General features: G+C 40.5%; 2 protein-coding genes across 8 annotated transcripts in view; one reads left to right on the top strand and one right to left on the bottom strand.

Moving 5' to 3' along the window:
- Nucleotides 1–13,117, bottom strand: part of NaCP60E (Na channel protein 60E) — a 641,026-nt gene that overhangs the window by 452,820 nt on the left and 175,089 nt on the right. The gene's annotated exons all lie outside the window — the stretch shown is intronic.
- The window catches only part of Tpc2 (Thiamine pyrophosphate carrier protein 2), a 535,063-nt gene that overhangs the window by 346,448 nt on the left and 175,498 nt on the right, over nt 1–13,117 (top strand). The gene's annotated exons all lie outside the window — the stretch shown is intronic.

Raw genomic sequence — 13,117 nt, forward strand, 5'->3', positions numbered from 1 at the left:
GTCTCATCTGAGCCTAGTGTGAGTCATATATAAAACATAAATGAATCATATATGAAACGTATTTGGGTCATACACGAGTCATATTTGAGTCATGTATGAATCACATATGACCCATATAATAATTTTTTTCTTGGAACAAAGGAAGTATGTTTCTCAGAAATATATCCAATGTCACCAGATATTATATAGGAAAGCTGTATATGAATTTTCCTTAAATTTTGAATAACAACAACACAGATTTGAAGTTATTAAAAGTCAACAACTCGAACCATAAATGGCTATGGTTGGATTTATGTTACTCTACTAAAAATAAAATTCACAAAATTTGTAAGTTTCATTTTGAACACAAGCAACCGATTAATAAACATTTTCAGGGAAGTGAAAATGATTCGAATTGTAAGCAAAGCTTCAGTTAAAGATATGCTTTCAAGCAAGTATGAAGAAAAAGTCCATTGGGAAATCAATTTGCACAAACTTGCTGTTTTTAGTAGCATATAGTACTAAATTTCAAACAAAACAACAATAACGGAATGATCTAATTTGGACGTGAAAGTCCATACAATTGCTTATGAAGCATTGGAAGCAGTTGGCAAAGCTACTGATTTTCAAGGCGACGGCATATCATATTGATATATATGAATACTGAAAATTTTATAGATTTAACTGTAAAAATGGTTCAAAAATGCATGAAGAAATAAAAAAATATTATTCAAAACTTTCGCAAGCACATACAAACACACATGAATAGGGGCATAGTATGTACATATGGAAGCCATTATGTGTATGCCAGGAAACCTTCGTTTTGTACTGTTAACAAAAGTTATTGCAGTGAAAATGATTGGGCTGTAAAAGTGAAATTAAATAAAGACTTCTCGCGGGCATGTGGCTCTGGGGATGGGAGGTAAAATATATATATCGGGTCGCTGTAAAGGCAGCAGTAGAATTTACGACATAATATAGAAATGGCTTAAAACCAAGCAGTGTATTCTTCGGGCTTGTAAAGTTGGAAATCGAGTAAATCAGAGGCAGTTAGTTTGAAAAGATATTTAAAACCTAAATTCGAATTTTTTGTAGTAGTCAAAGTTACCCAATCGGCCAAATGTCTGATGATTAAACATTTTTGGGAACGTTATGAGGGAATTACGAAAGTATGTTTAAGCGTACGTGCAAGGTGCAGTTGATATGAGCGAAATCAGACGCCAAACAGTAAATGTACGAGAAAGAAGAGGAGAAAAGCAGAAGGGAGTATAAAGGATGGGAAACCGGAACCGTAACTGGACCCCAAAATGAAACCTGGACAAACAGGTACTAGAATTGCACCGAAACCTGTGCCGAATCTGAAACTAAAATAGGAACCGAAACGGCAGCCAAAACCAGAACGAAAACCAGCACCACGAGAGGAACCGAAATCGGAGCTAAAGCTAGAACCGAAACTGAGACCATAACAGAAGCCAGGACAAAACAGTAACAGAAGTAGAAACCGAAGATCAACACTAGAACCAAATCTACAGTCCAAAGGGGTCGAAACCGATACCGTAAATGGAACGGAACTCGGCGTCGAAACCAAAACCACACAAAAATCGAAACCGAACTGGAAACGAAACCAAGACAAAGCTAAATTGGACCGAGAGGGCAACCGTAAGGGAAACAAGAACTCGGAATCACAACAGGTCCAAAATCGTAGTTGAAATTGTATCAGAACTGAGAAAGCAGAATCAAAAGGATAAAAAAGATCGAAACCGACGCCGAATCTGATGCCCCAATCGAAAATTTAACCGAAACTTGTACGGCAAATGACCGAAAACTCTTGTCAAGTTAGCATGAGACTATGCTAGTTAGGTTAGCCTAGAAGTTTTCTAGGACCTAGCTCCATTACTGCCTCGAGATCTGCCGTCCCTAATAGCCTTGAGCTAGCGAGCGTTGGACATGAACAGAGAACATCCACAATCCTTTAATTTTGCAGCCCACACTTTTTACATTCGCTGTTACGGACGGTACCTGGTTTGGCCACAATTCTCTTTGGAGATATGAACAACTTTGTGAGTATAAAGCCGCTGGACTTGCACATGATCTTAGTTATTTTTCATTATAGCGCTTCTATCCACGCTTTTCCTGCTTGATGGATCATGCCAATTTTTTGTATTTTTATGCGAAAATCCGTTTTCGTTGAATTCCCCCGTTCATTGAGCTTCACAATTAAACCTTATCTTCGGATCGAGACAAGTTTTGTTCATAATGGGACTCTGATTTGAGTTCTAGTACCATTTTCGTCTTATGTAGTTTTGTAGATTATTCTACCTAGGCATCTCTTGCGTTGGGTTATTGCATGTTGTTCGTGAAATTCCAACAAATTGCATCGCAAATGAAGAATGACAGTGCGTATACGTAACATAAAATTTAATATGCAAATCAACGCTCTTGTAAGATAGAAGAACGTGAGAAAATTTGGAAATTGCTTGCATTTAAAAAGGGAGCGCCGCAAAATATATGTACATATATGTATTCAAGCTTTCTTTGTACATACATATTTTATATCGGTATTTCAGGACCTATCCAAGTGCTTGCGTATTTTGTGTGATTTTTTCTATATTCTGAATTTTTTGGGGCTTTCTTCTGCGTCCAGAACTACTAATTGATAATGCTGCTTGCATTTCATCAATGTTTTCTGCCTTTTTAGTTGCGAGTGTACTCGTTTACCAGCACAACAACCAGCATTAACAAATTCTAGAGCACGCTACGTCAATTGAAGCATAAAAATACATCAAACAGAGCGCGAAGAGTTTGTTTGCTTGGTGTACAGTAACTGGTCACACAGAGCTTTTTAAGGCAATGGGTATTTTATGAGAGCGTGATATGAGTACTTATTGAAAGGAGTACTTGGATTACTACAAAAATCATTAAACATTTATTTGTGATAATGGAATATAAAAATTTCGCAGTGCTTCGCCCCATCCAATAGGTGCGACCGATCACAAATTGTCATCAATGTCCTCTAACGGGAGTCCAGGGAAACTTGCTGTTTCAACAGTTGTGGACCATAATAACAGGGGTGTTAGAGGCGTTGGTTCCACAATACAGTTGAAGAGATGGTTGGTGTCATGTGGGGGCACGTTACAAATAGGACATATGTTTTTTATGTCGGCGTTGGTTCTGGATAAGTAAGAGTTTAACCTGTTACAGTACACAGATTGAAGTTGAGCTAGAGTGACTCGCATTTCCCTAGGGAGTGTGCGTTCCTCTTCTGCAAGTTTTGGGTATTGTTTTTTGAGTACAGGATTCACCGGGAAATTCCTGGAATAGAGGTCCTACGTCTCTTTGTGGAGTTCCCTGAGGACCTGCTTGTGTTTCTTGGTTTCATACGGTTGTGTTCTCATGTGCCGTATTTCCTCATAATGCTTACGGAGATGACTCCTTAAGCCACTCGTCGGTGTTGGCTCATCAATCAGATGTCTGTTGGGATGCCCAGGTTTCTGGGTATTCAACAGAAACTGTTTGGTTAGCATTTCATTTCTCTCTCTAATGGGGAGTTATGTCGCCTCATTATATAGATGGTGTTCTGGAGACATAAGAAGACAACCTGTGGCGGTACTGAGGGCAGTATTTTGGCAGGCCTGTAGCTTCTTCCAGTGAGTAATCTTTAGGCCTGGCGACCATATCGGGGACGCGTAGCATGCAATCGGCTGGCCAACTGCTTTGTAAGTGGTAATGAGCGTTTCTTTATCTTTACCCCAAGTACTGCTAGCAAGATATGAAAAAAACTGGAGAGAGTGAGGTAGCCGTTTATTTTGTTGCAAAGCTCATGGATCTGTGGGCCTGGGCCTGTGGCCATTATTGTGCAGTCATCGGCGTAGGAAACGATAGTGGCGAAGGTAGCTTTGATTTGTAGAAGTTAAACAAAAGTGAGGATAGGACACCACCCTGTGGCATTCCCTGTGTAATTCTTCTTGGTTTTGATGTTGCGTTCATAAATTGCACCGATGGCTGCCGACCACACAGATAATTTGTGGTGCACCTTTTAAGATTTGGGGGAAGGTAGACCCTTCCAGGTCTTGCAGTAACGTGCCATGGTTGACCGTATCAAAAGCTTTTGATAGGTCTAGGGCAACGACTACTGTTCTATGGTGGGATTTTGATTTAAACCACAATTTATCTGGGTGCTAATGGCATTTAGGGCGGTGGTTGTGCTATGAAGTTTTCATGCTGATGACAGGTTAGTTGCAAATTTGCTTTGAAATAGGGGAGCAAAATGGCTTCAAGCGTCTTGGCGTCTGGCGATAGGAGAGATATCGGGCGATATGAATCTCGTATGGTAGCTGGTTTCCCAGGCTTTAGAAGCGGGACCACCTTGGCCGTTTTCCATTTTTCTGGAAGGACAAAGGTGGAAAGGGACAGGTTGAAGACATTGCTAAATATTTGAAATTCTCTTTGCCTAGGATTTTAAGCATCGGCATGGCTATGCTATCTGGGCCCACTTAATAATTTCGGGAGTCGTCTGGGATAATAGTCTATGTCGATTAAGCACTTTGACTCATTCATCAGGAGCCATTAGTAATTGAGATAATCGTCAAGTACTGAAAATGATCCAAAGCAAAATTTGTTTACCTGTGTGGAAGAAGAAACATTTTTTTTTTAGAGTAGACAATAAATCTCCTCGGTTTTTTTTTTGTTAATTTTCCTAAAATCTGAATTTTCTTCCTAAGCTATTCTTCTTCATTCAGCGCAGTCTTCTGTAAGTCACTTTTTTATGAGTCAACGAAATTCTCCTTTTCTCCATACTGACTGAGGCGTCTCAGAAAGATAAGTGCAAACAAAAAGAGCCGAAAAAATCAGCTGTTTTGCTAGTTTTTCACTTACAAAGCCTATTTTACATATTTGGTCGAGTTTCATTTGCGCCTATGAACCGACGAATGAAATGGACGCCGAAGTAAAATATGAATTTAAGAGTCTGGAACACGCGTATGAGCACTGCCGTCATTATAACATAAAATTAGTGCTAAGGGAATTGGATTGTCTGTCCCCCTTTGTCCATAAGTTCAACCTACACAACGGAGTTTTATCTAATGGATTGAGACTGATCGAATTCGCCGGTGCTCTAACATGATCCTATCTAGCACCAGGTTTAAACAAGTTACTTGGCTATCCTTGGTCGAAATACACACAATCCAATCGAACCAGTTGTGATAGACGGATGGCATTCGGAGAAATTTGTAATACTATCTTGCCGTAGCCAACATACGCAACTCGACTCTCACCCCTGCTTGCAGAGCCAAATTCAACGCAACGGAATGCAGGAACAGTGCTAATGCATCGCCAATGAACTTCGTACCGGCACTGAGGGAAAAATTGGTTACCCTCGACCATGGACAAAGAACTTGTCCGAAGAAAACTGCTAAGCATTTCCTTACTCAATTCTCACACCTGCTCACTGAGAGCACAAGTAAACCTGAGGGAACGCAAGAGCTGTTCAAAAATATCTTTAAAGCACACGGCAACGTTAATATTGAATGGGAATCATAGGATTGTGTAGCGCAACCCTTTCAAGGAGTTTCCATTGCAATATATAGTTTCCGCAACCCAATTGTCAAGCGAATCCTGTTTATCAAGCAAGCGAGTCTATGACGACGGCAAGCATCTTACGAAAGGGGGGGATGGATCACCTAGAAGATTCAACGTGGTCATATCAATCATTCCTTTGATGGTCGGGATGATATGCGAATGGTGCCATTTTCCGGAACGTACGGGTCTGTATCCGGCAAATGAACATCAACAACGATAAAACTCCCCAAACCCTTCCGGGAAGTCTCCTATATATATTATACATGAAGAAGAACTTTTTTGGTGTTATATGTATATCTGGAAAGTCGACCTAGTGACCTTCGGTATGGAACGCTAGCACTTTATCCATAATAACATCGTGGAATTTTCAAAACTTAAACGCTACAATGAAAGAAAACGAATATTTACTTGGTCTGCCAAAACGTCATCCAATAGTGCATTTAAGTTAATGACGTTTCTGTAGTGACGACAAAAAGAACAAAGATTAAGAATTATTAAAAAAAATATTACTTTAACTTGTTTTCTATCAAAACTTGGTCGTCATTAGCAACAACCCTGTTTCATAAATTTATATTTTGTATGTATTTGCTCAGTTAACCATCACTCCTCACTCTCTTTTGTGTTTCCTTTATGCTCAAATTTTCATCCTAGACTTACCGTTGCTCAAATATTAGCTCATCCAACAAACGCCACACAAAATTCTTTCCGCTTATGCGCTTAATTAAGCTATTTCGCTCACTGTCGATCACTTAAAAAAAACATTGAAAAGTAAATTGTACGAGCACACAAAAAATCGCAAAGCAGCTTTAAGCGACCACACAAACCGCACCAACCACACTCACAACACCCAAGCAACAAACATAGACAGCGTCTGTTTTTGTATTGATGCAAGGGAGGCAGTCGTTGTCCAGGAAGCATTGCAATAGGCGTTTGCAATAGCTGACACTCGACAACTTGGCTGCCAATGCATGGAATTTTTATTTGTGGTAGAATAAAGGTGAAAAATGCTGTATTTGGTTTGGTGGGCGCGGGGTGTTGCTTGGCTTCGCGCACACAATTGAAAGCCGCCAATTAAATTGAATTAAATTATCCTTACACTATATCGAATACGTATTAAGCAAGTAATGTAGTGTACAAGACTGGGCTTGGAGGTATTGAAGGGTGAAATTGGTGTAGAAAATTACTGTTGCAAGTAGTTCATTGATTTTAGAAAGTGTGCGGCTAAATAAGTAATTGAATTTCAGTAAAGTGTGACTGTTTTGGTGTTGGGCGTAATTTTTCAGCGCTTAACTGCACAAATATACAGTTAAGGTGAACCACAAAGGGGCGAATAACTGTGTTTGTTCATTAGGCAATCTTTGGATGCGATGGATTTAGTTTGTCGGCAAAAAGGGATTTGGTTTGACGCATTTGCGTAATTTAGTCCCGATTTGACCGCATCAAAGCACCTAACTTAACTGAGACGGCTTTTCAACTCATTCAAATTATTATTTTTTGTACTTTTTCGTACCTAACTAAACTAGTACGCATGCTATTATAACCTTAATCGGATATCGTTGAGCTGTAGTGGTAAATATTTATGTAGAAGCCAAACGAAAATTATCAGAATCGAGTTCGCAAAAACACCACTCAAGAACGCCAGTATTCTAATCCGAGGCTCTGTGGAGGAAAAAAGAGACATTCCACGTAGGGGTATTGAGGAACAACTCCCCTGCCTCCTGATTGGAATGCCGGGTCCAATGTAAAGTTTGGCTCAGGTACACGTATAATGAACGTAAGGAGAATCTCTGAGGACAGAGTCTCTTCGCTTAGATAAAATCGCACAGGACTACTATTGGACCCCGATTTGTGAGCTTTAGTAAGCATTCCTCTGCGAATAAGATATTCACACCCTTATCGTACCTTGGAAACCGCGACTCTGAACATACTCCGTCATACTGAGAAATGTTTATATTGCTCTCACCCAAGAATTTGGTAACTTACCCAGTTCAATATGACACTCATCATACCAGTGAGCACATACGACCAATTGGAGATCACCAACCTTTAACCACCAAACTTTAACCAGCGCTTCATTCAACGTTCTACGATTTCACCTCCAGTTTTGGGTCCGACCGCTGATAGTAAAACTTTTCGCAAGTAAACATAGCACATCGAAACAAATGTGATTGGATAATATGCTACAGCCTAAGAGAAAAGGGCTACATTCTCTAGAAACTTATATAGAAGTGGTAGAAAACTTGGCCCACCCTGGATTTCACAATTGGTTTCAGTATTACTAGAGGCCAACGTCTGAGCCCCAGTGGGTTAATGAGCTTAGAATATTTCGGTAGGCATGCATCTCGTTAGTGGCGATTAAAATCAACAAACTTTGAAGATTCGAGGTGGTTATATCAAATCGTTTCCGAAATGGGCCGGCTAGTACTCCACTGTTGCTTGTTTCCGAAACGTACGGGAGCAATATCGAGCAGACGACCATCATCATTCGCCTTTGAAGGAATGTTTTTGTAGCTGTAAGAAGCAACGACTTCGGCGTTTTGCTCCGCAAACAACATCCTCCAAATCACAAAATCCAATGAACAGTACACTCACGAAATTTCTTATTTATATTGAAATTTGTGTGCCAAATTGTTCCTGCAATCGCAAAGACCTAAAAAACTTACAAGCTTGGGCGATCAAAATGCCGGAAATCAATTTACTACACTTAATTGTACTCCAGACGTGCCAAAGGAAGCCAATTCTGAGCTTAATTGGGCATATCAAAAGTTTTGTTTTGACACTCATTGGGTGTGTGTGTGTGGGTAAAGAGACTCACAAGCACTGTTTGAGTTGACTTTATAATCAAGCATGATTATTTTACTTAGCTTGTCTTTGCCTATAATCACTAGCGTCACATAATGTCCTTCTAATGTGAGTCCTTTCGCTGAAATGCTGCTCTAATGGATCGCTAGCTGACTTGAGCTTTTAAGGTAAGTAAATACAACTGTGTATGTGTATGTAGTTAATGTGTTTGTGCGTCTATGGTGCTTTCATATGCGAAAGGCTTTGTCCACCTCATGAGTGGGTTCATTCATGTTGCTCCTGTGCGCCTCAAATGGCAGGATAATCAATAAATTAAATATTACACAGCTGAATGTGTTTGTGACTTTGCGAAACATTTACGAAATCAGCTCGTATCGCTTTTATCGTGTTGAAATATTAAGATTAATTATGCCCGCGGAAATTAGCAAACAATGTTCATGGTGTTGAAATGACAGTCTTTATGAATATCTATTAGAAAGGCTTAAATGGCAATGTGGGCAGTAAAAAGTGTACACATTCATACATCAAAATATTGATAATATCGTTATCCATTTTGTTTGTAAAGCAATTGTATTAAAACTCACTCAAAACTGGCACGTTGTCTTATTACAAACGAATAAACTACATGCAAGTGTATCCGTAACACCTGAAAAAACGGTTGCCGATGCGTAATCGTAACTTTTTTCTTAAATATCTGGTATAAAAGACTTACAAACATACACACATAGTGAAAATAATATAAGAGTATTAAAACCAGTAGCTTCAACAGAAAAAAAATTAGAAGTAACTTGGTACCTATCCACTCATTCGACAAGCCATCGCCCACTTGACGTGTTAGTATCGTAATATCTCTGTAACTCACAAAATTAAATGGAAAAAGTTTTTGACGAGCAATCTCGCAAACCGACTTAAAATACATGTTAAATAAATTGAAGCATGTACGTGGTAACACCTATCTGGGTGAAATATAAATAAGGAAATACAATGTGCGATGTACCTCCGAAGAGATTTGGGCCCAGCTTCTCTCTAAGTTTTTTATTGAGTTTTTTCTCTTACGATTTGTCTCGTGCTATTCTTTTAATTTTTTCCATGTTTAAAGCCGATTCCGAACGGAACCTACAAGAATGTGGATTTTCACTAACCAACTTTTCATGGCAGAAATACACTCAGAACCAATGTGGCGAACCCGCTTAAACAATTTTTTATCTTTTTTTTTTAAATGTTGGTTTTGGGATGTACGAAGACAAGACGAAGTATTTGGTGTCGTAAAAAAATAAAATTGGATAATTCGAGTATTAGCAGCCACATTACTGCTCACGGATATAAATTTGAAATCTCGAGAGACTTTGTCCATCTGCAAATTATGCTCCTTACATATGTGTTGTGTTGTGTTAACAGTGCTTCGCCTCATTCGGGAGTACAAGGAAACTATCAGTGTCAATAGGGATGAACCAAAGGGAATTTGGTGTTAGAGGCGTTGGTTCTACATTACAATTGAAAAGATGGTTGGTGTCATGTGAGGATACATCGGCTGCAGGACATACATTTTGTTGTTGTTGTTATAGCAGTGCTTCGCCCCATCCAATAGGTGCGACCGATCACAAACTGTCATCAATATCCTATAATGGGAGTCCAAGAAAACTTGCTGTTTCAACAGGCGTGGACCATAATGAGAGGGTTGTTAGAGCCGTTGCTTCCACAATACAGTTGAAGAGATGGTTGGTGTCATGTGGGGACACATTACAAGCAGGACATATGTTTTGTATGCCGGGGTTGATTCTGGATAGGTAAGAGTTCAACCTGTTAGAGTATCCAGATCGAAGTTGAGCTAGAGTGACTCGCGTTTCCCTAGGGAGTGTTCGTTCCTCTTCTGCAAGTTTAGGGTATTGTTCTTTGAGTACAGGATTTACCGAGCAATTCCTGGCATAGAGATCCGACGCCTGTTTGTGGAGTTCACTTAGGACCTGCTTGTGTTTTTTTACTTCTTACGGCTGTGTTCTCAGGTGCCGTATTTCCTCATAATGCTTACGGAGATGACTCCTTAAGCCCCTGGGCAGTGTTGGCTCATCAATCAGATCATCAGTCAGTATTTTGGCAGGCCTTTAGCTTCTTCTAGTGAGTGGTTTTTAGGCTTGGCGACCATATCGGGGACGCGTAGCATGCAATCGGCTGGCCAATAGCTTTGTAAGTGGTAATGAGCGTTTCTTTATCTTTACCCCAAGTACTGCGAGCAAGAGATTTGAGGATTTTATGTCGGCCCTGGATTTTGGGTACAATTGCGGCTGTATGCTCACCAAAATGTAGTGGATGTTCAAAATGGTCGACATTTGGGACGTCCATATTGTAAATAAGGTCGCCAAGGATTTATTCGGTCATGTCAGGATTCGCGAGGCGAAAAAAATGGAGAGATCATGGAGGTAGCCTTTTAGTTTGTTGCAAACCTCATCGATCTGTGGGCCTGGGCCTGTGGCCACTATTGTACAGTCGTCGGCGTAGGCAACCATAGTAACTTCTTCTGGTGACGAAGGTAGCTTTGATATGTAGAAATTAAATAAAAGTGGGGATAGGACACCACCCAGTGGCACACCTTGTTTAATTCATCTTGGTTTTGATGTTGCGTTCCTAAATTGCTCTGATGCCTGCCGACTACCCAAATAATTTGCGGTCCACCTTTTAAGACTCGGGGGGAAGAGTAGACCCTTCTAGGTCTTGCAGTAATGTGCCATGGTTGACCGTATCAAAAGCTTTTGATAGGTCTAGCGCAGCGAGACTCGGGATTTTTCCCGACCAAGGGCTGCCATTTCAGTGTAACCCCATTTAATTTGTCAGGACATACATTTCTTATGTCGGGGTTTATTCTGGGCAAGTAAGAGTTTAACCATTTACAGTATCCAGAACAAAGTTGTGCCAGGGTGACTCATGTCTTTCTTGGTATTGTGCATTCTTCTTCTTCGTTGGAAAGATAGTGTTTATTGATAACGGTCTTCACCGGGAACCGAGGACCCCCTTATGCTTGTCGGGATCGAATTGCTGTGTTGTCAGGTGACTGATCTCTTCATTGTGCTTATGGAAATGTCCTCTTAACAGTCTTGGAGGGGAGCTAGATAAAACAGTTGTTTGCTAAGGTCTCCAAATTCATGACAATTAAGCAAAAAACTGTCTGTTCAGCATTTCGTTGTGCTCTTTAATACTGACCTCTTTAGCCTCGCTATGTGCCCCGTCATACCTGTCATGAATAACAGACACTTGGCGACCCTTTCCTTGGGCAAAGTTATTCAATAACATGATCTTCGCAAGATAAAGGGAGAATACGATAAATAGGTTAGGCACATATTGCATACCTAGTTTAAAACCGCGGTCACTTAAAATGATTGCAATGCTTGGAAAACCCTCACCCTCACCCATATGCGCCAATACAAGTTTTTTTGCAGAGTCCTTTTTCGCTTTTTAATGGAAGTAATAATAAATCGAGTATAAAGTTCGGTAAGTATTGCTTTGGGAAGCCTGGTGTTAGTCATAGCTTCTGAATCTCATATGCTGAACTATGCAGATCCTTTTTGATCTAGGTGTGCGATATGTTCTTCTCCCTAAACGAGAGTTGCCTAGCTCAGTAGCTTGAAGTTAGCTTAGTAACTCATTAGCGCGCTTTCGTGTTCGGAGTAGTGATACATACGGTTTCAGATACGGAGATGTGTGACTAGGACGATAGAAGATAGCCCCTCACAAGAGGAAGGAAATCGTATTTTTAGTAGTGAGGGTTAAAAGTCCCGGTCAGTGAATGAAGTATGTACTCGTCGAAAGCCACAAAGCAAATAAACCACAAACAAAAATAAATAAATATAATAATTTAACATATGTATGAAAGAGTATAGCATACCATATTATAGCATAACATGACATAACATAACATTATATAACATAATATGAAATAACATATTTATAGATAACGTAACATATTATTACATAGCTAAACATTACAGAACAATTAGAACAATACATAACACGACGTTATATTATATGACATAACGTGATATGACATAACAAATTAAGCAGTAATCTCCGTAAGCATTATGAGGATGTAACGTAGCAAATGCTACGCCACAATATCTATTTCCTATTTTGCGCCCACCCCTAACATCATATTTTCCATTTACTGCCCACCCCTAGTAGTGTATGTACCGACATACATATATACATACATACCGGCCCAACAACCATCGCGCAAGCATAAAGCAAGCCAGCGATGGTGAACGCACAATGCTTGGGAATTTTCATTCGTGGGGCGCTGTGCGCGACAATGCGAGCATAATTCCCAACGTGTTCATAGTTACCTATGAATAAAATGATTGGCCGGAATACACCAGGCACACTTCGCCGTAGGTAAGTGAAGTGCGTGTCGGCCGCCACTGGCGGTCGACAAGGGGTGCCCTTTGAGTTAGGAGGGTGCGTTACAAGGTCGGTTCCACCGATGGTACGCCCCCTGCTTATCGGACACCCCGCAGGTTTACCCACATTTCCGGTGAGTAAGACGGGATTTACACCCCTTATTACTCATCGGAAAGGTAATGCACGAGCAGCCTTCTCGGGTAGGAAGGAAACCCGTCCCAACGCCAGTGGCGGGGCGGATTTCCCCACTACCCTGGCAGACTGCCCGAGCCAATATAAATACATCGTAGTGGCTCCCTTTGGGTCGACGGGGGGTAAAGTTACAAGGTCGGTTCTTCCGATGGTACTTCCCCCCAGGCCTATTGGGCAGCCT

This window comes from Eurosta solidaginis, chromosome 3 (genome assembly GCF_040869045.1).
Source record: "Eurosta solidaginis isolate ZX-2024a chromosome 3, ASM4086904v1, whole genome shotgun sequence".
In the NCBI taxonomy this organism is placed as follows: Eukaryota; Metazoa; Arthropoda; class Insecta; order Diptera; family Tephritidae; genus Eurosta; species Eurosta solidaginis.